General features: G+C 42.3%; 1 protein-coding gene across 3 annotated transcripts in view; it reads right to left on the reverse strand.

The window, feature by feature from the left end:
* The window catches only part of GRM4 (glutamate metabotropic receptor 4), a 388,193-nt gene that overhangs the window by 262,668 nt on the left and 99,507 nt on the right, over window positions 1-26,018 (reverse strand). Inside the window, exon 1 of one of the 3 annotated variants that reach the window (XM_048498004.1) lies at window positions 8,522-8,628. The exons of the other annotated variants lie outside the window; for them this stretch is intronic. The gene's annotated coding sequence lies outside the window, so the exon portion shown is untranslated. Of the gene's footprint in view, window positions 1-8,521; window positions 8,629-26,018 lie in introns of those variants that run through there. 3 annotated transcript variants of the gene reach the window in all.

Consider the following 26,018-nt stretch of genomic DNA (forward strand, 5'->3'; position numbering starts at 1 on the left):
TGATATGAAAGGCAATAGTAGTGTTCTTTCTTTTCTTTTCACTGGTCCTGCAAATTTCTTCCTGCTGCAGTCTCTTTTAAGACTAAGCTAATTTGGAGATGCAATAGATAGATAAAGTTTTCAATTTTCAGTGCAAAACTACATAACCACAGCTGCAAAGAAGCATCTTGAATAAAGCAACAGTTTCCAAGCAATTACCATACATCTGAAAATAAAAGGATAAGATATCATCTAGTGTTATGAGCAACAGCACGGCATCCAGCGCACTACAAAGCTGGTCACCATTTTTATGATAACAACAATAAGCAAAAGCAAGCCTGTTAGGAGTTTGCTGGAGAACAACTGATAAGTAACAACCTGGTAGTGTGTACAATAGGAGGATGATATGCACACTTATCCTAGGATGTCTTCTTAAGCACCATCAAAATCCATATCTAGTTTTATTAATACAATTTCAGTTGTGTTTTTTCTCTGCTCTCAGCCTGTTAAGTGGTCTAAGTGTTTCATTTGGTGTTAGAACACAGAATTTCCCAACCCAGAGGTGGCAACCTTGAACTCCTCCCTAAACTCCACCCAGCATCACCTAACTGAGGTTTCCACAATTCCTGATACTAGGTCACCCTTTCAACCTGAATTTTGCTCCTGGTGCCTAAAGCTCTAACACAGCGGTGGCACTCCATATGGCCATGCTGGCAGGGGCTGGTGGGAATTGTAGTCCATGATCATCTGGAGTGCCATAGGTTCACCACCACCGTTCTAGCAGCTTTCAACTTGCAAACTTAGCTACAGAGTTTTAAAGAAGTCCTTTTCAAGAATGTCTGGTTGCTAGGATATGAGTTCTGCTGCAAACAGCTCTGTGGCTCCTGGCTCTCCTACCACGGGACAGAAAACGTGGCTTGCAGAGGAAGCAACAAGTCTTTCAGACTTCAAACCAACTTTCAGTGATACTGGAATCATTCAGAGCATAAATAACAGAACACATTGTAAATGGTTTGATTTTTAGGTTTGTGTACCAATTATAATGCTGAAGTAGGAGCTCCTGTTTGAAATTTCCCCTCCTCCCAAATGATTCTATGTTTGTGCTGAAAAGAGAGTAGTTCTTGGGTATTTTTCTTCCTTCTCTTCTTTTTTAGGTGCATAGCAGTTGGGCATGCCTTACAGCATAATTTTAAATGAAAAAGGCTTGAGGTCTGCAAAAGCTCATGTTGCATTACCTGTTCATTAGGTGACACAAAATTAACATATTGTCGAAGGCTTTCACGGCCGGATTCAACTGGTTGTGGTGGGTTTTCTGGGCTGTGTGGCCGTGGTCTGGTGGATCTTGTTCCTAATGTTTTGCCTGCATCTGTGGCTGGCATCTTCAGAGGTGTATCACAGAGAAAATCTGTTTCACACTGTGTCTAAGTGAGAAGGGAATGTTTTAGTGGGGTATAAATTGTCATGTCCCCAGGTGGGGAACCAGTCAGTAAGTGTTTGGGTGGAACTTGCTATGCAAAGGTGTGGTTGAGTGCGTTGTGTTGCGGGTAAATACAATACACCCGCAATACAATACACTCAACCACACCTTTGCATAGCAAGTTCCACCCAAACACTTAATGATTGGTTCTCCACCCTGGAACATGGACAATATACCACACTAAACTTTCCCTTCTCACTTAGACATGGTGTGAAACAGACTTTTCTCTGTTATATACCTCTGAAGATGCCAGCCACAGATGCAGGCAAAACTTTAGGAAGAAAATCCACCAGACCACGGCCACACAGCCCAGAAAACCCACCAGAACCAAAATTAACATAGCTATTCAACTTGAACCCACTAGTTTCTAGAACCCATTTGGAAGAGGGGTTGCTTGTTTTTTGCATCCAGCTGAATCAAGTGCTGATTTTTTGTTACCAATGTGCACAATGCTTTACAGAGCACAAGAAGCTTAGTCCCTGAACCGAGGAGCTTACAGTCTAAAGTGTGAGAAAAGGAAAATGACAGAAGGGAAAAAAGATGGCCGTGGAGGGAACTGGACAGAAATCTGTGTGTTCAAGGGTGTGTGTTCATTCCAGTGGCCTGTACATGGGCTTGCTTCTTGTAAGAAAAGAAACAAAGGGATTGTATGAAATTTTACAAAAGTGTTTTCCAAGTGTGCATCTTCAAGAAAACATCCTCACAAGTGCAAAAACATTTTGCACCCAATCTAAAAAAGGATGAGGAAGAAGCAATTCTTCACCTTATTCAGGAAGGCTATCCAGAGCCATAGGCCAGCTGCAATAAAGGCCATGCTCTTCACAATTAACTGATGCTCTTACCTCTTAGACTAGGGCCTGTTAAGGTTGCCAGTGGGCATGGAGAAAAATATCCTGGCCCTTTAACAGTGGCTTAATGTGTGGGAAAGGATTGTTGAAGCTTTTTGTGGCATAGAGGTAAATAACGTCACCTGGTAAATAATGGCCCATTAATTCTCTATTGAAAGGAAAGCAGATTTTCTCCAGGCCAGTTGGCAACTCCATCAATAATTTAGAGACATTAAACTTACCTAATACACCAGAGGAAAAATGCATTTGATATGGATGAGTCATTCTACAAAGGATGCAGACAAATGGCCTTAAGATCAGGGACTGAAACTTTTTTAAATCTCCTGTGCTTATAACCTAAAGAAGAGTTGTGGAGAACTTAAAGCACTTGCCGAGGGTGGGGGAAGGGGGAAGGGGGGAGGGGCATATTTTTCTTTGGAAACACTTCACATGATCAGAGCCATTCCACAGGGCAAGCCACTGTACAGATAGAAAGACCTTTCAGATAGAAGCAGCTCTTGGCAATTACCAGGACATTTGTATCGCATATGAAGTTGCCCTAAGCTTATATGACTTTTGGATGAGAGATCATCACCAACAGCTAGGTTTTAAGTGTGGGGAAAATGACCTTTATGAAAGTATAACTTTATCAAGTTCAATAAAAAGACTGGGGTGAGGGGTGACAGTTCACAGTAGTTGTATGTAGCCCTTTTTCTCACAGTAGGAATTTGTTCTGAATGTAGACATATGACGGTGCCTTGTACTGAGTGCCATGCCTGTTTATCTAGCTCAGTGTGCCCTCTACGTGGACTGGCAGTGTCACTGTGAAATCACAGGCAGAGAGGGGTATTTACTAGTATTTCCAACATGAAATCCTTTATCAGAAGATGCCAAGGACCAACTTGAGATGTCTAGTAAGCAAAGCAATCACAAAACCACAGCAACTCACTCCCTATTTCTGTTCATACCCCACCAAGTCACAATTGTCTCTTCATTTTTCAAGCTATGGAAAATAAGATGATAATACACTAAAATATGGCCTTGGAAGCAGCTGATCCCCATCCCCCAATAATTATTAATTTCATGTTTTATTTTACACACCTGTGAAGGACAGGGGCTGTCCTGCCCCAAAGGAAAAATCAGCCACTCAAATGAGCCCATACTCCAGCATCCAATCACCTTCCAGAAGGGAGATGAAATGTTGAAGGAAACACAGGAGAGGGAGAGTTGAGTTCTGCCTCAAGACGAGAGCAGTGAGAACTCAGGTCTGGCTTGTGGAAAACAGCAGAGTGAAGGTTAGCTCTGCCCCATAGAGCGGCACAGCAGTTGAGCTCTATCTCTGGTAGAGAAGAGAGTGCTCAATTGTTATGCCCGTGTCTCTGGTGATGAGCAGACCTTGTACAATTTAATGTGACTCTGTGGAAAGAGCAGACTAGCATGGGTGGAATCAATAAAAGTCAGTTTGTGCCTGAAAGCACTGTAGAAAAGTCTAACTACTCTCTGAAGTCATTACCAGTTTAAATTTTTGTACCTCGATCAGATTTTTATTTTGTCTACCTGGAGACTGGTTTGCTCCTTTAAAACCAACCTGTAAATAAATAAATGGTCTGAGTTGTTTGTTTATTAATCCAATCTCAGTTATCTCAATAGTCTCCTTGTATATCACAAAATTTACCTCACAGCAGCAAACTCAAAAGTTACACACTTAGTACCTGTAGAACAACTGGAAACTGAGGGGAAGGTTTATAGTTCAAAAATCTTAGGCGGTTGTGTGTGTCCCCTCAGTAGGAAGAAAAGGCTGGTCAGAACACCTCTGTTCACAAAGAAGAGCGGCTGATTTAATTATAATTTCTATCATCAAGCCATTTGGACTAGAGCTCTTAATTAGGGTACTATAAAAACTACATAGGGGCTGCTTTTTAAAAAATAAATGATGCCTGCTGGCCTTTTTAATCTGTGCTAGGAGGCAAAATATATTTTGGCAGAATCAACCACATAACTCACTCATGAAAGATTAGTTATGGAAATAAGAAAGGATTGGTGGAAAGAAAGCTTGTAATGCCCTCACCAAGTTAAAGGCAGATATGTGCTCTTTAAATGTTTTCAGGAATCCTGTATTTACAAAATTACAGAGAGGTATCCAGATCAGTTTGCTCTCATGATCCTAAAGATCTCCCTTTTGTTGGAAGTGACACTGGAAGGACACTGTTACGCTGTTTCCTGCCTCAACCTACAGAGGGGGTTTTACTAGAGAGCTAGTGGCTAGATAGGGACCTAGGGATTTGACACCTTTACTCTATCATGCTGGTTCTATCCCTTTGATGTTAGACTGATACTCTCAGGGACTTCCTTCCTTCCAGCTTCTTCCTCAATCCCTTCTCCATTCTTATTCCTACCATGCCTAGAGAGAGGATGGATGCTCCACGCATCCATCTCCATCCAGCTAGATTAGGATAGCATAGTGACTCTATCTAACTACTTTTCTATCCAGAATGGAGTTCACTAATAAATACTCTTTTTATTAGATTAGAAACTACAACTGACTCCGACTTTCTTTTGTGTAAGCTTGCCGCACATTGGGATCCATCACGCACACACATGCACACGAGGTAAGGCTTCTGCTGTGCTCTAGCCACTCGTGCCGCTCTGCTAACTACAAATAAGGATAATCTCCAACGACCAGGAGCACTTATCCCAACACCTTTTAGCATCCCAACCAGATGTTCCCAAGAAAGGCAAACAATGAAGCTGCATGGTTTGCTGGTCTCTACTATTTATTTTAAATATTTCCAACCAGCCTAGCGCATCACTGGCTCAAAGGTATACTAGCATAACATTGACTATTCTATGCCCCAGAATCAGAAATTACTAATAAAAGAGCATAAGCAATACCAACACAAAAAGAAAAAAAGAAGTATCATATCTTAAGATCACTCACAACGTAGCATATTAAAACTCAGTTAAAATACAAATAAAATATTGTATGTTGTCCTCAAATTGTCTGCAATTTCAGGTTCTGGCAGGTTTCCACTGATAGTTAATCCCTTAAAGGAGTGGCCAATGCAGAAGAAGGTACCTAGCACCCTTATTCTTCTAGCATCCTCTCTGTACATAATAGTAAGAGACTAAGAACCTCGGTTGCATTTTCTATTTAAATATTTGGGTCTTTTTAAAAAATCAGTTTTTATCCATGGCTCAGGATAACATATTAAATATATATACATGAAACAAAGTGAAAAACTATCAAATCCAAACAGAGATTAACTGCCTACCCCACTACTGGCTTCATCTCAGCTACTAAAAGTCAGTCTTTAAAAAGACTTTGGGATCTCGCCAGGGAAGCAATTCTGATCAGACCATGCAGAACACAGCAGAAGCAGCAGAAGCAGCAACTGCTCGGTGCACTCTAGAGGCAGGCATATTTCTAGAGTTAAACATAATCCCATTTTTCTCAGCATGTGGGAAGGCGATGTTTTTAAGCAAGAAAATGATTGGAGCGGAGGGATTATGCAACTCTTCCCGCCTGCCATTGTTCTCTTCAAACTGGTTTTCACTGTGAAAAAAAACTGGCAAACCAATTTCTTCTGCATGGAGCATTTGCTTTGTGTCCATACATCACTCCTGCTACCCATCCACCCCAACAACAGCAGCAGTAGCTCTTGTGTGGTCACCCACCCATTGGATTTTTCCCAGCTCCAGCCTCCACTGCATTTTTTCCTAAACCTACTTTGGTACATTTTTTCCTGAAAAGTCATATGCGTAGTTGGTTGGGAGTAAGTGTGGATGGGCAGTTCAAGATTTCTTCACTTCTCCATCCACAGACAGTGAGAGTTCCTTTTGCACTGTCCATTTATCCTCCACTGTTGGCAAGCTTTTAGCCAAATTTGTATTTATCAGTAATAGATATATCACTACAGTATTGTTGCGCTATAGCCATATAGCTACCATATAAAAAAACACAGCAACCAAAAGCACTCCATTGGGGTGGGGTGGCCCTGATACCATAAAGAATACTGGCGTGCAGAAGCTCCATTGTCACAGTGGCCCTCTCCGGACACACAAAGCGACTCAGGTTTGACTTGTGTCCGTGGAAATCGTTACCTGAGCTCGACTCCTCCATTTCTCCGCACAGCAGCTGACTCGTGTCTCCGGAGCCGAGTTCAGAGGGCGGGATTACCTCCTCGCATCTTCCGCTCCTCATTCCCGATTAGCTGCCTTTCTATGGCGGGAAACGTGAGTGCGAGTCCCTTTTTTTTGTTTACCGACGTAGGAGCTATGTAGGAGGATTTTTTTAAAGGCGAGCTTCTCGCTGCCGCCACGAGTCTCCCATTCTGCACATGGCCGAAAATACTGCACTGTGATTGGCTGGCTGACAGAGTCGAGGTGAGGGAGATTCCGCACTCCGCCGGCTTTGGCTTGAGTGCAACCTGAGTTCACCAGGAAGTTCTACCTCCCAGTCGAGTTCAAAAATGTAATGGTGAGAGGGGGGCGAGTCGAGTCAGACACGAGTCCAATGCTACGGCTGTGTGGAGTACCCGGGTTGGACCCAAGTCGAACTAAGGGCGAATCCTACAGTGCGGAGGGGCCCAGTGAATGCAGAAGCATTCACGGAAGCAACGAGAGCAAATGGGGAAACATCTCTATTGTGTAATATCTAGTTTTTCCCAGAAAAAGATAGCCATATGTTGATAACTCACTTATAAGCACTACTCTTTCCACAACATGAAACTATTTATAATACTTTGCCTTTCAGAATATCACTCAAAAAAGAGATCTCAGTCACTTTATTTTCAGTCAGGATTTATCCAAGAGAACAAGGACTGTTTTCCACTAACTGTAGCATATTTTATGACCGTTTCTAATCCAGGCCCTAATTCAAAAGAAAATACCATGACTGTATGTTTATGATGAATATTTGACAGAATAGTGTTGTTGAGGGAAGATTCCACCTTTCTTTTAAAAGGAAAGTTATTGATCTATACTCCAGCAATTGGAGAGGACCACGGTGTTATTAAAGAATTAAACATTTCTTTAAGCTATAAAATGGAACAGGCTTTTAAAAGGAAGCAATATTGCTTGTCACATTCATGCTATAGGCAATGTTTAACTGATAGCTGTGGCAACCACATTCGATGCAATTGCCACAACAGTAATAAAATACTGTCTGGGAAATAATCATATTCTTCATGGTACATGTACTGTACTTTGTATGCTCGTAACATGTAGTTTTCCTATGACAGAACCATTGCCTTGAAGGAAGATGACTAATTGCTCAGCAATATATGAACTACACATTTATTGACAGTTTAGATACTGGTGAGGAAAGGCCTTTGGGTTCTGAGACTAGAGAGAGAGGGGAATTTATACTTTCATGTAACTTCAAAGAAGATGTTGCTGGTCTTCAGTGGAGCCCACATAGCTCAACAACCAAAACATCTCCAGCTGCAAAGCCAGAATTCCATTTGCTTCCATAGAGGGACTCCCAAAGCAGATTTGTACTCCAGCTTGCATAAGAAATGGGCATCATGTCAGTTCTTAGCTACCATTGCTCCAATATTATACTGTTAAAACAGATGGCTGCCTTTGGCTGCAGTCCTAAGCCTATTTATTTGGAGGTAAGTTCCAATGAAACCAATGAGACTTAATTCCAAGTAATAATGTTTAAGTTCAGGTCCTTGGCCCAAATTAAATGAAGAATGATGTTTTCTGCCAGGGAACTAATTATTTCCCAGAATGGGCCTAATCTTGTGACTTTTTATCTAGCTGCACAACCTTTACACATCAGAGTAATTCTGTTGATTTCTTTCTGTCTATGTTTGTGAACAAGGAGTGTTCACAAGAGTACAGATTTGAAGAATGTGGCCAGAAACCATTTTATTCTGTAGCCTCTCTCCCTGGCATTACGGGCCAAATCTGTCCCAAGTGTAATTTTCACTGAAGTTAATAGAGTGAATGTTGGGATATATCTGACCCCCTGTCTTTATAGAAGCAAAGGAAGACACGCAATAAATGTGGAGCAAAAGAAATAGGCAGCTGAGCCTGTGCAGCTGCTTCGAAAAGCTAACAAAGGATTGGAGAGTTTTGATGCAAGCTCACAGGAATTACCAGAGATAAGAGAAGCAGAAAGCAAGGGAGGGAGAGGAGAGAGACAGAAGGCGAAAGAGAGAGGAAACAAGATTCTCAAATCAGCACTTGTCCTATTTCATAAGCAAAATGTAGATCAATAAATTACACTCACTTTTCAAGATTTAACATGCTGAGTCCATAACCTTGTCAACTGTGATACATCAGCCAAGGAAGCAAGATGCCAAGCCAGGAAAATGTGTAGGTTTGAGGCAAAACATATGGGAGGAATGAGGGAGAAAGGAAAGCCCCTTTCACAAAGATAGTGAGCTTCCCCTTGGGATATAAAGGCTGGCAGTTTAAACACGTAACTTCAGGATTTTCTTTCTCCTAAGGTCTGAATACACTTAGTCCTCCTTTATTACCCCCCCCCCCACACACACACACACACACACGCCCCTTCTCTTTCTTTAAAGCATTCTTCATCTCCTTTATCCAAGTGAGGGGAATTTACATCCATTTTATAGGGCCAAAGACTAGTTTCCTTGGCAAAATGATCATGGAAATGTAAAGGAGGTACTTGGGAGAGTTTTGCTCGGGAAAATGAAGCTTTTCCCCACTTGGTTTAGGGAGATGGGGTTTCTGCCGTTTAAATGGCAACAAAAACAAAAACAACAGCACCCAGAGCAATAAATCAGAGCAGCTTCCAATGACAGAATGCAAAAGTAGAAAATCCTGTGGCCTGAATATAGGGGTTAAATGAAAGCTTTTATTTTAAAAACCAATGAAGAGGATTGAGCAACATTTATGTATGAATCATCAGGAGACTTAAACATATGTGGTGAATAGAAGCATAAAGATCCCCAGGCTAGCAATTCATTTGTGGTTAATTTGCTACACATCTCTCCATGGGTCATTTGTGCAATGGTTTGGTTCTAATGCACAAATGGTACAGGAAAAACTAACTAGCAAAGTGGAGGTATCCCATTGTGTGTGAAGTTTCCATTCCATGCTACACTGGAATCATGACAGTCCAGGGTACAAACACAGACTAAAACAAAAGTATTTTGAAAGGAGGAGGGAAAAGAGTTTTTATGTTAAGACTGGAATTCCTTTCAGATATCATGATTCACCACAGCTTACAAATGCTGACGAAACCCCAGTTTGTTGGATCATCTGCACTCAGTCCCCTTCACTGAATCATCTCAATTCAGAGATCTGAATAAAGATGATTCAGCAAGCTGGGGTACATTGTTTGGAATCAAACTGGGATTTCAAAGTAGCACATAACTGTTTTCCTGATAACAGTTAATACTAATTGTAGTTTTTTGTAATATCTGAATTAACAAGTCACCGTTTATTGAGTAGCAGTACCTTTTGCAGCTGTCCAACTATAGAGATGGTTGTATAGGGAGGATATCCTCCTTGCTGGGAACCAGGAAGGCGATAAGAAGCAGTCATTCCAGATTTATATACAAGCCAGACTTATTTATTTAGTCTGGCAAACTAATCAGAGTATATCACAGAAAAAGTAGCTTATTGTGATGTCTGAATGTAGTCCAAGCAGAAATATATACTCAAGACCAATTTCCACAGCAAAGATTTGCTGCTAGAAGTGTAATTCTCAGCATTATTACCAGAGAGCAGTTTGCCCATTGGACAAGAAGTCGGAACAGGGGCCAGTTGAGAAGCAAGGCTGCCACACCTCCTTGGAACAGGCTTTTCCTGCTGACTGCTCCCATCTAGCCTCCCTTTAACATAATGAAATTAGCTGGTAACTTTGGGGCCAAGCAGGAATTTTGGGGGGTTCTCTCTACGTGGCACCTTATCATTATAAGCATGTTCATACATTTGTTCACATATTAGGACATGAAGTGGGCATAGAGATCAGTCACAGAGATCAGTCACAATACTCTATCCAGAAACCACAGCCACAGATGCAGGCAAAACGTCAGGAGAAAATGCTACCAGAACATGGCCGTACAGCCAGGAAACCAACACCCCAGTGATTTCAGCCATGAAAGCCTTCAACAATTAACATAACCCTTATGTTAGTGTCAATTCACAGCAGACTTATGGTGACCTCGTAGGATTGTCAAGGCAAGAGATGTTTGGTGGTAGTTTCCCATTGTCTGCCTTTGCAGCCCAACCCTGGTATTCCTTGGAGGGTCACCCACTGAAATACTAAGCAGGGCTAACCCTGCTTAGCTTCTGAGATCAGACAAGATCAGGCTAGTCTGGGCCATCCAGAGTGAATTGCTATCTATGCTGGTATTGTTTGTTTGTTTGTTTGTGTTTTCAATTTATATCCCATCATGCTCAACTTTTAACAAAATCTACAGCATAACATCTTTATCTATTTATTTATTGGTCTTGTATGCCACCCTGCCCAAATGGGCACAGGGTGGCTCACAACATTTGTATAGTACATGACCAAAATCATTTAAAACCTAAGCAATATAAATGCATTTAAAACAATATTAAAAAATTAAAACCATTTAACTAATTAAAAATATTAACACCTTCCAACTTTATGGCATCAAGGAGTAGTATCAGAGGGGGGGAAAGGGGAGGCCAGACTAATGGAAAACCAAAACCACTTCAACCATATGCCTGGTGGAACAGCACCATCTCACAGGGCCTGCAGAGCATTCTACCAGGTTGGGCCCAGGGCTAGCCGGGCATCTTTTGAGCAGGGATTACCAGTAGGTTTTCATTTGCAGAGCATAACACTCTTTGGGGACATATCGGGAGAGACAGTTTCATTGGTACATTGGCCCCAGACCATTTAGTGTTTTGAAGGTAAGCACCAGAACCTTGAACCTGATCTGGTACTCTATCCAGAGCCAATGCAGTTGGCAAAGCACCTGTTGAACTAGTGCCCACCACAGGGTCCCTGTAAAGGTTCATGCTGCTGCATTTTGCAGCAGCTGGAGCCTCCTGAGAAGACCCAAGGGTAGCTCTGCATAGTCAACATCAGCAATAGATAGCACACTAAAATCCCAGTATTTTCTAACTCTGCCTTAATATGTGCATACCTACCTGCTTAAAAATGGAGGGGCGGGGAGAGAGAAGGGGAAACAGATAAATATATGTGCATCTTAATATTGGAATTCAAGAAATCAGAAGGAGTATTTCTCTAAACAGGTGTTTTTGAATTATCAGCTTGTTAACCTTATGAACAACTATTTGAACATAAACTGGAATAAATGCCACAGTAGTAGTGCTGATAATAACAGACTTATATAATAGTTTGGCAACTAATGAGAAGTCTCTGTGAAGTTATGGCCTCTGTGAGGAGACCACTTAAGTCACTTTCGTCTTGGAGAGTTTCTATCTTTCTGTAGTGTTTTTATCCGAGCCTTCCTCTAAGAAGGTAGGGGCTGTATATAGAGGCATAGCTATAACGGGAAGGGGTGGGAACAAACACTCCAGGAGGGCTACTCTTGAGTCACATGGGGGCAGAAAATTGCCCCTTCACCTCTCCTCCTTCCCTCCTTGGCTCGACCCGGCCCGCCCCTCAGCCCCGCCAGGCTGCCCAGGACAGCTGCCATGCCACCTAAGGTAAGTGGGACATGGGGGTGGGGGCAAGGAGGCCTTCCCTCTCCCCCACACCACCCCAAGAGGCTTTCCTTCCACCTCATCACCCCTTGACACCCACACCCACCCCTAGCCACCCCTTGCCACCCTCACCCCTGGTATGCATGATTGTTGTGCTATGATTTGATGCTGATTTGGGGGGGACTTAGTGCAAAAATCATAAGGATCCATGCAGATCCATGTTTTCCAAACAGGTTTTTGCATCATTGCAGCATCACGGAGTGTGGGATGTGTGATTGTTGTGTTCAGGCATGTGGCTAATGGCTGGAGTTGTGATGTGCTGGTGATTTTGGGATGACAGTGCAAAAATCATGAGGATCTGTGTTTTTCAAGCAGGTTTTTGTGCCACTATGGCACCACAGAGCGTGGAATGCGTGATTGTTTTGGTGCTGCCTGTAGACTAAGACATGTTCTATAGTTTCATGGTGGTTTAATTTCATTCCAATGCAAAAATCATATGAATTCATGAGGATCTGTTTAAAATCATCTTGATCCAGCTTTTACCCAGATTTGTGAGTTCGGGCATGCTCTATAATGTGATGGTGACTTTGAGATGACCTGGTGCAAAAAAACTTTGTTTGGTCATGGTGGGGGAGAGCAGCTGCCCATATGGGGGTGGGGGCAGAAAACTCAGATTTTGCCCCAGGCTCCATTTTCCCTAGCTACACCTCTGGATGTATACATGATTCTTAAATCCTCTATTTTATCATCACAACAACCCTGTGAGGTATTTTAGGCTGGGCCAGAAAGCTCCAAGATGGGGTGTCGATTTGAACCCTGGTGGACCCACTTCTAACCTAACATTTTAACTTCTATACCACCATGGCTGTCTGCACTTTGCAGCCTCACTCCACATGGAACACTATCCCAGGTAAGATTTTTAATACTATGAAGTAGTTATCACATTCTGCCTAGTAGTTTTTTGACAAAGTTCCTCACCAGAGACTATTGAGAAAACTCAGCAATCAAGGAATAAGAGGGGAAGTCCTCCTATGGATTAAAAACTGGTTGAGGAACAGGAAGCAAAGAGTGGGTGTAAATGGGAAGTTCTCACAATGGAGAGATGTAGGGAGTGGTGTCCCCCAGGGATCCGTTTTGGGACCAGTGCTCTTTAACCTATTCATAAATGACCTGGAAGTAGGGGTGGGTAGCGTGGTGGTCAAGTTTGCAGATGATACCAAATTATGTAGGGTGGTGAGAACCACAAAGGATTGCGAAGAGCTCCAAGCGGACCTTGATAAATTAGGTGAGTGGGCTCAGAAATGGCAAATGCAGTTCAATGTAGCAAAATGCAAAGTGATGCACATAGGGGCAAAAAAATCCAAACTTCACATACACGCTACAAGGATCAGTGCTATCAGTCACAGACCAGGAAAGGGATTTGGGCGTCTTAGTTGATAGTTCCATGGGAATGTCAACTCAATGCATGGCAGCTGTGAAAAAGGCAAACTCTATGCTGGGGATCATTAGGAAAGGAATTGATAATAAAACTGCAAAGATTGTCATGCCCTTATATAAAGCAGTGGTGCGACTGCACTTGGAGTACTGTGTCCAGTTCTGGTCGCCACATCTCAAAAAGGATATTGAGGAGATAGAAAAAGTGCAGAGAAGGGCAACAAGGATGATTGAGGGACTGGAGCACCTTCCCTATGAGGAGAGGCTGCAGCGTTTGGGACTCTTTAGTTTGGAGAGGAGACGTCTGAGGGGGGATATGATTGAAGTCTATAAAATTATGCATGGGGTAGAAAATGTTGACAGAGAGAAATTTTTCTCTCTTTCTCACAATACTAGAACCAGGGGGCATACATTGAAAATGCTGGGGGGAAGAATTAGGACTAATAAAAGGAAACACTGCTTCACGCAACGTGTGATTGGTGTTTGGAATATGCTGCCACAGGAGGTGGTGATGGCCACTAACCTGGATAGCTTTAAAAGGGGCTTGGATAGATTTATGGAGGAGAAGTCGATTTATGGCTACCAATCTTGATCCTCTTTGATCTGAGATTGCAAATGCCTTAACAGACCAGGTGATCGGGAGCAACAGCCGCAGAAGGCCATTGCATTCACATCCTGCATGTGAGCTCCCAAAGGCACCTGGTGGGCCACTGCGAGTAGCAGAGAGCTGGACTAGATGGACTCTGGTCCGATCCAGTTGGCTTGTTCTTATGTTCTTATGTTCTTATCAAATTCTGGGGCACCATGGTAAGTGGACTGGTAGCAGAGGTGGGGGGAATGGATGGGCTTGATTGGTGCTTCTGGACGTAATAAAATATCATGGAGCTGATCATACACTGTGGAGTTGTATTATGAATATAGTATAGGCCTGGAACTCATACCCATACAAAATGCAGAAATTAAACTAAAGTAATAGAATCAGTAGAATAGAAAAGGAATAATAGTAGCATCAACAACACAAATGATGCATTGCTAATAAAACAAAGCTTTGCAATACATTGAGGTGAAGAGTACCTTAGGCAAGAATGACAAAAGTGATTCTCTAAGTAGAACTGGAGGTTTGCTATAGAAACAAACACCAGTCAAACTTTGATGAGAACAGAAAACCTTTATCCTGCCACAACAGAAGTTAATGCTATTGGGCATTGCACCATCTGATGTGCTTTTGTTTTCTGTGGGAAAATAATGCTACTCTCCACATCACGGTTTTGATATTCCTGAACAGGATGATAAACATTTCTTCACTGATGCTTTCCAACAGAATGAAAGATGGTTTTTAAACTATGGTTCTAGGCAGAATGTGATAAGGGTAATGGGATAATTATGATCATGAGCCAGTTTGGTATGATTAAATCAGAAGGTTGTTTAAAACTGCAACTAAGTTATTTGATTCTTTTTTTTTTTTTGCAGTAGCAGGTCTAGTGAGATTTACGAATGTAACTAAAGGAATGAATCTATCCAAAGAATTTATTAAAGGATTAGACTTTGTTCCATCTAAAGCCTGCATTACCACATTACATAGTTCAACTATGTCCAAATGGAGCCATCTTTGTATAGGAATGTTCTTTAGGAGACAGATAATAAATTCCTATATTATATCCCACTGAATATGAATGCTACTGAACTCCTGAACTGCATTCCACAGACAGCTTGTATCTGTAGGTTAATGGAACCACTACTGATACTCACATGACCTCATCATCCTCTAGACTCACATACCATCAGGACTTCAACAGATTCACCTTCACTCATGACTTGGTTTTGTCCACATGGCAGGTTCACTTCCTGAATACCAGTGTGTAATGATATTAAGGGTAAATAAGCACCATCTGATATCAAAAGTTCACTGACAGCTACACATACTTGCCCATCTGGAGATGAGCCATTGTTTGCAGCCATGCTTTATGATGCAACCACATTTGTTCTAGTTCCTTGGACTGGGGCACACACCTGAAGGATTTACACCAGGCACTTGTAACACTATTATACCCATACAATGAAATAAAGATCAACGAGGTCAGTCTAGTACTCAAGAGAGTACTCAGGACAAAAAGAAAATGATAGAATACTGTTTGTTGTCACCAACAGCTTCTAGCTCAAACTACTTTCCCTTATTTACAGCCCCATTTAAAACCTCTCACCAGTCACAATAAGCCACCAAATATAGACACAAGCCCAGGGACAACTCTGTGGCAACTCTGGTCTCCATATCTATTCAGGGAACACTACTACCAGTTCAGTCTTAAGGGTGGGGTGGGAAATGCTCTCAGGGAGACAACTGACCTTTACACTGATGTATCTCAGCCTAACCTCCTTCACATGGTTGGTATAAGGATAACATTGATACGAGAAAAATCACATAAACCTCTTTGGATCCCCTCTGAGGAGAAAGGAGGGATATGGATAAAGTGACTCAGGGTGTCCTCGGCAACCTGGTCAAGCAGCCAGGAGGAGCCTCCACATGTAAGAGACTGAGACTCCCAGCTGGGTACGCTCTCCTTGTAAAGTCCCCTTTGGATGATTGCATTTTTCTCATCACGTAGGACATGAAGGTGATTGAGGTTGTCACTTGTGGGAGAATGCTGGGGTCCTTGTCAACTCTGTCCACTGCCCAGTCCACTGTTAGCCAGGACTCAGTTTCTTTAAAGAGGAGAGGGATGCTGCAGAGATGGTGCCTCAATTTGTGGCCCCACCTCTTCTCACCCCTTTATCTTTGCTTAGGAATGTTGCAGACATTGTTCAGAAATGTCACAATATTTCTTGCATTTCACTATTTTCTCACCACTATATAGAGTTACTGATCTCAAAATTAATTTATGTGTATATCTGCCAGCTGAAAACACAATGCACACTTCTGATGAACTGGCTCTAATCCACACAAACATATGCCATGATAAATCTGATGGTCTTTAAGGTGCTACAACACACCTTTTTTGTTTCTACTAAAACAGCTAGTTCCTTTGAGATCAATCATTAATATCTTTTTTTCTTTTGTTGTGGGTCAAGCCAAGCCTAGCTATGCATGCCAAGAAGTTGACTGAAAGGAAGTACAAGGAAAACTACATCTTTTCTGCACAGTTTATTGCAGATATTGATCCAATTCTCTTAAACGTGCGCTGGAGGCCACTGATTTGTGTTGTTGTTTTCTTTCCTCTTGATAAGTATCTAAGAGGCTGAACCTCAGCTGGGACAAAGCCGACTTCCACAAAGCTACCTCATTTAACTATCTGAGGACCTGAAAGTCATTGAATTATATGTGAGCTATTAACAAAATAATATTCCAGACAATTATAGCTGTCACAAAATAATCTCTCCAGCCGCCAGCAGACCTGCAGCAGGGCACCCAGCCATCTGCTGGTTCCAGCTTCTGCTGATGGCATCTATTGCAAAAGTGCATTTCAGCGATCATCTGACCCAGCAATAAAAAAAAGTCGAAGAGCAAAAGCAAACTGCTGCGTGAGAGAGCTGGACGTAGTGACCAGCAGATGTTAACAACACACAATTATTTCCCCATTTGGGAGATGCCAGCACATGTGCTAGGCCTAGAGGATCAGATTTCAAGATGGTCAGCACCCAATTAAGAGCCAAAATAGATGCTAGACATTCAAAATGCTGAGTATGGGTTGTGCCATGCCGACCTAGGTTTCCAAAATGTATCAAGTAAGTAGAGAAAAAAAGAGCTTTCTTGGACATCTAAAACTTGATCCCTTCTTTGAATCCTTCCTTCTATGCCTTGCCTCCTTCTTCAGTCCATCAGATACTAACCAATAATAAATTATAGCAGAACAGTCATGTGACACTGCAGGGGAAGGTATAGATTTTTTTTAATGTTCACCACTCAATAGGCAAAAGTAAAACCAAGAAAGGGGAAAAATTATCAAAAAGCAGGAATCAATTTTTAAAGTCTCAATATGCCCTCTGTATTTGCTAATCCTTAGTTGTTGAGAGAGCAGGTGAGCCACAGGAACAAGAAAGAATCAAGTATCAGAGGCAGGAGAATTGATTCTCAAACTTTTTCTTGGGAAGCCAAATGAAGTGAGACAATCAACTCACAACTGCATATGATGCATCCATCAGGAAGGGTTAAGGGAAAGAAAGATAAGGGTCCACTCTGTACCGCTGAAATGAGATGTCTTGAAGACGCAAAAAAAAAAGACATCCTGGGAAGGCACTCCACACAGCCTTTTTTCCAAGATGTTCTCAAGATGCCTTATTTCTGCTCAAGACATCTTTTTTTAAAAAAAAAGCCTTCAAAGTGCACCTTTTCCCCCTAAGTCTCCTGCAAGATGTCTCCTGTCTGTGTGAAATATAGAACTCAAGAAATGTCTCATGTTTCCCACCCAACCATTTTGCTCTCTGGTCAGTTTCACCCTCAGTTTGTGCCTGACATTTTGTGTGCAGCTGAAGAGATTCTCCCAGTCACCATTTGCTGAAGGTAGCTCCAGGATGTTTGCTCTGCAGGCTCCAATCCTGGGTGCCTTTTCAGCCCCAAAAGTATATAGTTGTACTCAACTGGTCCTGCTGATTCCAGAAATATATAGTTTTCCTTTTTTATATTTCCTTTTTTTATATTATATATATTTTTATATATTTATCTTTGTAGCTACACAGACACAGGAGAAAATCTTAGCCTCTCAGAAGATCAGTCTCCCTCCCATTGAAAACCATTGGGTTGACCTGCCCTCTGTACATGATGCCCGGGGGGGGGGGCGTTTCTTACTTCACAGTCCACTTTTCATTGGGTGGCAGACTCGTCTTCCGAGTGGCTAAGATTCTGTCATGTTTGTCTGTGTAGCTACAAAAATAATTCCTCAATTTAAAAAATATAGAAAAACTATATACTGCCAGAATTGGCAGGATGAGCTGAGTACAACTATGTACTTTTCAGGCTAAAAAGGCACCCAGGATCGGAGCCTGCACAGCAAGCATCCTGGGGATAGCTTCAGTAAATGGTGACAGGGAGAATCCCTTCAGCTGCACACAAAATGTGCAAGCTGAGAGTGAAACTGACGAGAGAGAAAAATGGTCAGGTAGGAAATAGCCTTTTTTTCCATCTGACACCTTTGTTGTCTGGAAAGCACCTCTTTTTAAGGCATCCCCTGGATGTGAAAGAAGTAGTCACCTCTTTTTAAGATGCCTCACAGATGTATTTGTATGCTGTGAGGAATGGATCACGGACTCTTACTCTGCCCTTCTTCATTCGCCTCCATATTTTCAGTCTTTTGTGGACATCCTTCAAACCTGCTGATCAGTTTGCCTTCTGAGATGCCCTGTCAATTTTCCCTTCAGTTTACCATGCACCAGTGCTCCACTGCTAGTTGTGGGGATTTGATTTTGATGTGGTCTGATCTATAATTAAGAGCTAAGGTAATTGGAAACTGAAGTCAGCCTATTATTCCTTTGCCAATAATTCTGAAAACACTCTGGGGTTCTTCCTTCTTTGGAAAAAAGCTTCAAGTTCTCATCTGATTGCTTCTCACGTTTACCCCTCCTGTTCTTCAAAACCTTTTTCATTTAATTTCTTGATCTGAAGCATCTACCAAGATACTCTGGCTGGTAAGTCTACAAAAAAGCATGGCCACCATCACAATGCAGAATACAGGATGTGTCCTCCAGGAGGGAGTCCAGTAGCTTATGAAGAGCTCAGATGATTTCAGTTTTTCAAAAAATTAAAGGAACATTCCAGTTCTTGTGGTGCTTGAACATCAAATGCACGATGTGTGAGCCAAATAAAGTCTTATGAAATATAGCTCCATTTAAACGAGTGAGTGATGAAAGAATAAAAAAGCGTTATGACATTTCCCTTGAAATGCACCAAAGCAAAAAGCGCTGTGACAGAAGCCAGCCAGTTAAAAGAATTGCTCTGAGCAAAGAGATACATTTCTGGTGCATCAAACCAACCCATATTTCAGAAGCATGCTAAACAAGAATTTCCATTAGAAGGGCAATGGGCCCATTAACCTCCTTAGCAGTCTTTTATAAGCCTTTTATTACACAAGCTAAAACTACATGTGAAGTTATGCATAGGAAGAGTTTCAGGATACTTTCTGAGCATCAATAGGGGTCAAACATAAATAAAACATAAAATCGGAAGAGACCACAACAGCCATCAAGTCCAACCCCCTGCCATGCAGAAATACACAATCAAAGCATCCCTGACAGATAGCCATCCCAGCCTCTGTTTAAAAACCTCCCAAGAAAGAGACTTCACCACCTTCCAAGGCACTGTATTCCACTGTTGAACAGCCCGTAAAATCAGGAAGTTCTTCCCAACGTTCATGTGGAATCTCTTTTCCTGCACCTTGAATCCATTACTCCTTGTTCTAGTTTCCGGAGCAGCAGAACACAACCTTGTTCCATCTTCAACATGACACCCCTGCAAATATTTAAACATGGATATCATGTCATCCCTTAACCTTCTCTCCTCCAAACATACCCAGCTCCCTAAGTCTATCCTCATAGGGCATGGAATCCAGACTTTTTACCATTTTGGACCTATTCCAGCATATCAATATCCTTCTTGAATTGTGGTGCCCAGAACTGGACACAATATTCCAGGTGAGATCTGACCAATGCAGAATAGAATGGTACTATTATATCCAGTTATGTAGCTACTATGGGGAAGGGGGACACTACGCCCCAGGTGCATGCCGTTGTGATTACGTGGGAGCAGAAAATCACCCCACACACCCCTCCCCTTCCTCCTCCTCGCCAGGCCTGGCACAAGCTGCTGTAGGGTGCTCTTTGCAGTTGGCTGAACTAATGTAGTGAGGGAGCGGGGTGGGGGCATGGAAGGGCTGGACCCCATGGGGGGCCACCCCCCCTGCACCCCCATTACCCCTGTCCTTCCCCATTTACCTTAGTTCAGCCAGCGGCCCAGCCAGGCTGCTTTTTCAGCTCACTGCTCTTTGCAGCTGGTTGTTCTTTGCAGCCAGCTGAACTAAAGTAAGTGGGGGTGGCAGGGGTGGGGTGCCATGGAAGGTCAGGGCCTCTTGGGGAGGGACCGCAAGGGGCTGGGACCCCGCAGGGGCAGGGCCCGGGTTCCATTTACCCCACACACACCACTGATTAAATCCCTCAATCTAGACACTAGAGAGCTGCTGTCCACTTTGGAGAACTCCCCAGTGTGTTTTCCATACTATACTGTCTGCTCCACTCTAACTAGGAAACCCTCATTCTTCTTAATGTGCTGAAGAGTAGATACTTGTTCCTCAAACTGCTGGACCTTCTCTTCCAAAAGAGCAATCAATCTGCACTTGCTACAAGTATACCTACGCACATCCTTCATCAAAAAGCAAACTCATCACAACTGTTGACAGCCACAACTCCCTAACTATCCATATTTAGGCCATAATAGGCCTTCCTTTTCAAAAAGTCTCACACTAAATTCTTTACAAAAGGAGTGTTAGCCTTGCCTGTTAGCTAAGCTCCTGCTCACTAAGCTACAGGGACTCCTAGCAGATGAACCTCTGCTCCCACTTAAGTCTTTAATTCACCTTCTACTCTCTTCTAAAATATTGATTATGACTGATTTAAGGATTCCTCTCCCAAAAAAGCTCACCTTTTGCTTTTTGTTCTGCTCCATTCTGCTGCCTCTCAGAGATTACAGCACATGCAGCTGCATCTCAGAGACTGCTCAAAAGAGCTGGATGGCAGTTATCTAAATCTGGTGACTCACCAGAAGACCTGTTTCTCAGAAACCTAACACAAACACATAGCCAAAAACAAAGAGGGCCTCCCAAGCCCTCAAAAAACATATACAAGCCCTCCAAAAGTACAAGCCTTTAAAAGTACAAACACATATATAGTTGCTTATATTTAAAGATTTAAGGACCACTACCCCCTCAATAAAAAACAGAACTCATCTTTTGCTCTCTGTTCTGCTCCTTCTGCTGCCTCTCAGAGATTATGGAATGAGCCACTGCCTCTCAGAGATTGCTCAGAGATAAGTATAAACCTTGCCTGTTAGCCAAGCTCCTGTTCACTAAAATCCAGGGATTGAGATTGAGACTGCTGCCTCTCAGAGATTGTTTAAAAGAGCTGACTTGCAGTTAAATGGAGCTGGTGACTCATCAGAAGCCCCACTTCTCAGAAGACTGAGGCAAGTACACAGCCAAAAACAAACAAAAAACCCCATACAAACAAAAGCCCTCCCAAGCTCTCAAAAAACACACAGGCCCTGATAAACACACACAGTTAAAGATTTAGTTTTGAGGATAACCCCCTCAAAAAACAGAGTTCACCTTTTGATCTCTGTTCAATTGCCCTCTGCTCCCTTTCACTGCCTCTCCTGAAAGGATGCGATGACCCCAAGGTACATTTTGTTTCTCAGACTAAATTAGGCTCCCATCACTTCACACATAAATATAGCGGATGGTAACATGAGATGATCCAGGCATGGAAATATATGTACAAAACAAAAAAAATGTTGCATCCTAGGACTTTTTGGGTTAATAATGGAAGCATGTGCCCAGGACCAGCAAACAGTACATAATTTATAGAAGTTATAAGATAGAGAGCCCTATCCTGGATAATTCAGGCTAGGTGGATCTCATCAGATCTTGAAAGCTAAGTAGGGTAGGTCCAGGTTAGTATTTGCATGAGAGACCACTAAGGAATTCCAGGGTTGCTATGCAGAGGAAGGCAATGGCAAACCACCTCTTACCCTGTGTGGTCACCATAAGTCAGCTGGGCAGCAGTTTGTATGCGTGTGTGTGCGCGCGCGCGCGTGTGCACACACACACATATACACTCATACACTCAAGATGCAGAAATGCAATATCCAGGGCTTGATTTGGTTTTATTTTGTTGAATGATTTGCTGAATTAAACAAATGTCTTGGAAAAGGTTGCCAGCCTTGGTACTCCAATTTCATGGTACTCCAATTTCAACAACTGTGCTTTCCCTGTATAGATTTTATGCTAAACTATTTTATTAACTGTAAACCTACCCTCTGCCCATGGCTTCGAATGATACATTCATCATCTAAAGGCAAACTCTTCTGTGGTATTTGTGGCCCAAACCAGATTATTGCAATGCAAACATGCACTGCCAGCAACCTATCTAATCAGATGCATAAGCGATATTAAGAAGGCTGGTAGTATACTGATAAACCTAGAATGAGAAATAAAGACAGGCATGCAACAGACACATCTTCAAAGATGGGGTTCTAAATATGGTTTCAATACATTTAGGACAGCATTGATATTAGGATATAGTACTCTATCTCAGTAAGCAATCCCCTTTCCCACACCTCTGGCTGCCTCCATTGCTCTGCAGCAACAGGATATCCAGACTACCCAGGCAGGTGTAAAGCATGTGACCTGCATCCACAGCAGTGTATCCATCTGTTTTATTTTGCATCTAATCAAGCACTTATTCTTTGTCTGATTATCCACCACAGGATCTCAAGTGGAATAGAAGGAATGAATACTTTTGGTAGGCAAAGAGGGGGGGAATGCTTTTCAAAGGCACACAGCTGATTCTGTTTGTCAGAAAGTATTTGGGAAGAAGGCAGGGAAACAAGACCAGTGAAAAGTTGCAAGGAAGCCACTGGAGAGAAAGAAAGTCTAGTCTCTGGAGTGGCTCTTGGGAGAAATGCTGCGGTAATTTGTTTTAATAATCCCAGCAAACAGCCAGGAAATTAACAAGTGAGAACAGAGTTAGAGATTAATCAAAGTTTTCCCAGCCCAATTGCCACCTTCCCATCTTAATGAAGGTTATTTATTCACTAAGTGATAAAATGTGGAATCAAATTAAGTGATTTTTGTCTCTCCCACACCACTTAGTAAAGCCATATGTCTGGCTGGATTATCTCTCTATACAATATCTAGATTGTGGAAACCTTGATGAGCTCTTGACATTTATATGAGAGTCCAAAAGGATGGCAAACAGTAATTCATTAAAACAAAAGGCTTTTGAGCCTGTTACTAAATATTCTAGATATACTTGGAAGAACACAGACTGCAATAAGATTTGCAAGGATGCCATGTAGTACTCACTGGAGTCTGGGAGTTTTCCATCTTTGCCACAGCATGGGAAATCCAGAATAAATGTGACCACAATAGCCTCCATAGCTCAGCCTACAAAACTGCTATCAAAGGCTATGAAGACTATATAGTATCTCCAGGTTTTAGACAGTATGGCATCCTTACCCATACAAGAAAGGAATAGGTGTCCTTGGTGGCAAGCACTTTGTGAATTACTAAAGACACCTATTGCATTCAGTCTACACAGTTCAATATTTCAAGGAGGAAAAGGAGATAGTTTCACCTCTAGCTTCCCCATTCTAAGCTTTCAGAGCTGGTATAAACCCTTTTTCCTGCAAAATAAATGTGGATTGTGCATGGTGTAGCAGAACAAAAAGACATATGCTATTATCATAGAGTTAAAAGAGACCACAAGGGCCATTCAGTCCAACCCTCTGCCATGCAGGAAGACACAGTCAAAGCACCCTTTGAGACCATCCAGTCTCTGTTAAAAAAAAGTCTAAAGGAGACTCCACACCCTCTAAGGCAGTGTATCCACTGTTGAACAGCCTTTACAATCAGGAATTTCTTCTTAATAATCTGATTTCTTCCCATAATCTGATTTTGCAAGTAGTCATTAGCCTGATCAAGAAACTATATCAGACACTGGCTCTCCCCTCTTAAAGCACAATGGCAAAAGCACCCAAAGTTGGAAAAACTTTCTGGTTGTTGTTTCTGGTTGTTGGTCATAGAGTTTTCTGACTCTATGGCTATGGTCTGATCTTTTTTGCTCCTAGCATTTTGCTCCTAGCATTTCACCCACATCTTTGGCTGGCATCTTCAGAAAGATCTTACTGTGACATGCCTCTGAAGATAGCAGCTATAGATGAAAATTACATGCTTTCCCTCTAAACCACTGTTTCTTCTTCCTGAGCTATTCTCCCTCTGTGTGTCAGCTCTAGTATCGCAGAGGCATGGTAGAGAAAGTTTTTGTAAACTCAAGCTACAGGAAACTTCCAGAGGCTTTCAACAGATGCTGCTCTAGGACACAGTAGCAAAGAGCTGGTTAAAGTGTATTCATAGCAATTTAAGGTTTGCCATAGTAGACATTGTACTGATTTATGCAGGGAAACTTCTCCCAGTCAATCTCCATTCCTCTCCTATGCACATATAAAGCACTGAATCATCAAGATCTTTTCCTCAGTCCATTATATTTTTTATTGATTGCTCTACAATAGCAACACAAATCAATAATTTGGGGGTCCACTGCTTTGCATGGCACCATATTTTTTATTAAAAGCACAATATATTACAGCAGGCATGTCCTTCACACTACATGGAGTCGAATAGCTCCCCCTCCCAACACACACACACTAGTATATTTCTTTCTCCTCCTACCCTGCACTGAGGTTTTATAGTTGACCATATATGTGAGAAAAGCTAACCAGAGAACCTTGGTAAAGATCATAACGTTACACCAGAGGTTCCCTTGGACTCCCTTGTTTTGCTTGTTAAACCAACTCCTTTCTAGGCAAGTTTAGATAGAGAACACTGTATGCAGAAAATGTATTTCTCCTGCATTCCCTTGCATTTCATCTGATCCCTAGAAGGACTAGTCCCAGGAGCATGAGACTCATATAACTGTGTGGGGCCAGGGGGTGTCCTCCCTCCTTTTCCATGCATGCAGCTCCATGGAGGGTAGCGGGCAATTTTATATCCTTTTCCCACCTCTCTCCAGCCCATTCATCCTCATGGCTGTTTTTTTGCTTAGATCCTGCAACCAGGGGGATAATCTTTCTTGAGTTGCACAGAGCTACAATGATGGATGGATGGATGGATGGATGGATGGATGGATGGATGGATGGATGGATGGATGGATGGATGGATGGATGGATGGATGGATGGATGGATGGATGGATGGATGGATGGATGGATGGATGGATGGATGGATGGATGGATGGATGGATGGATGGATGGATGGATGGATGGATGGAAGGATGGATGGAAGGAAGGAAGGAAGGAAGGAAGGAAGGAAGGAAGGAAGGATGGATGGAAGGAAGGAAGGAAGGAAGGAAGGAAGGAAGGAAGGAAGGAAGGAAGGAAGGAAGGAAGGAAGGAAGGAAGGAAGGAAGGAAGGAAGGAAGGAAGTAAGTTAAAGAGTTTACAACAATTGATGATAGTTCAAATTATTCCGCACTTGGCCAAGAGTTCATGATGATCAGTGGGAAGCAGAACGTGGTACAGACAGTGAGCTGATGGATAATGTGAGTGACTAGGGTATTTACCAGTCATCAAAGTTACTAATATCTTGCCATCAATATGGATTGCTCTGACAAGAATGTCTTTCCAAAATGTTGATTCACTAGCTTGTGGAGAACAAATTTGACTGTATGCAAACTGTGACTAGTGTTTATTCAAGTTAATCTATGCTTTGGTATTGCATCTCCTAGGCCCGTGGTGGCAAACCTATGGCACTCCAGATGTTCATGGACTACAATTCCCATCAGCCCCTACCAGCATGGTCAATTGGGCTGATGGGAATTGTAGTCCATGAACATCTGGAGTGCCATAGGTTCACCACCACTGTCCTAGGCACACTGGTAAATGTTTGGTCTGCAGACCCCAGGAAACATACATGCTGAAGTCTGA

This window comes from Sphaerodactylus townsendi, linkage group LG05 (assembly GCF_021028975.2).
Source record: "Sphaerodactylus townsendi isolate TG3544 linkage group LG05, MPM_Stown_v2.3, whole genome shotgun sequence".
In the NCBI taxonomy this organism is placed as follows: domain Eukaryota; kingdom Metazoa; phylum Chordata; class Lepidosauria; order Squamata; family Sphaerodactylidae; genus Sphaerodactylus; species Sphaerodactylus townsendi.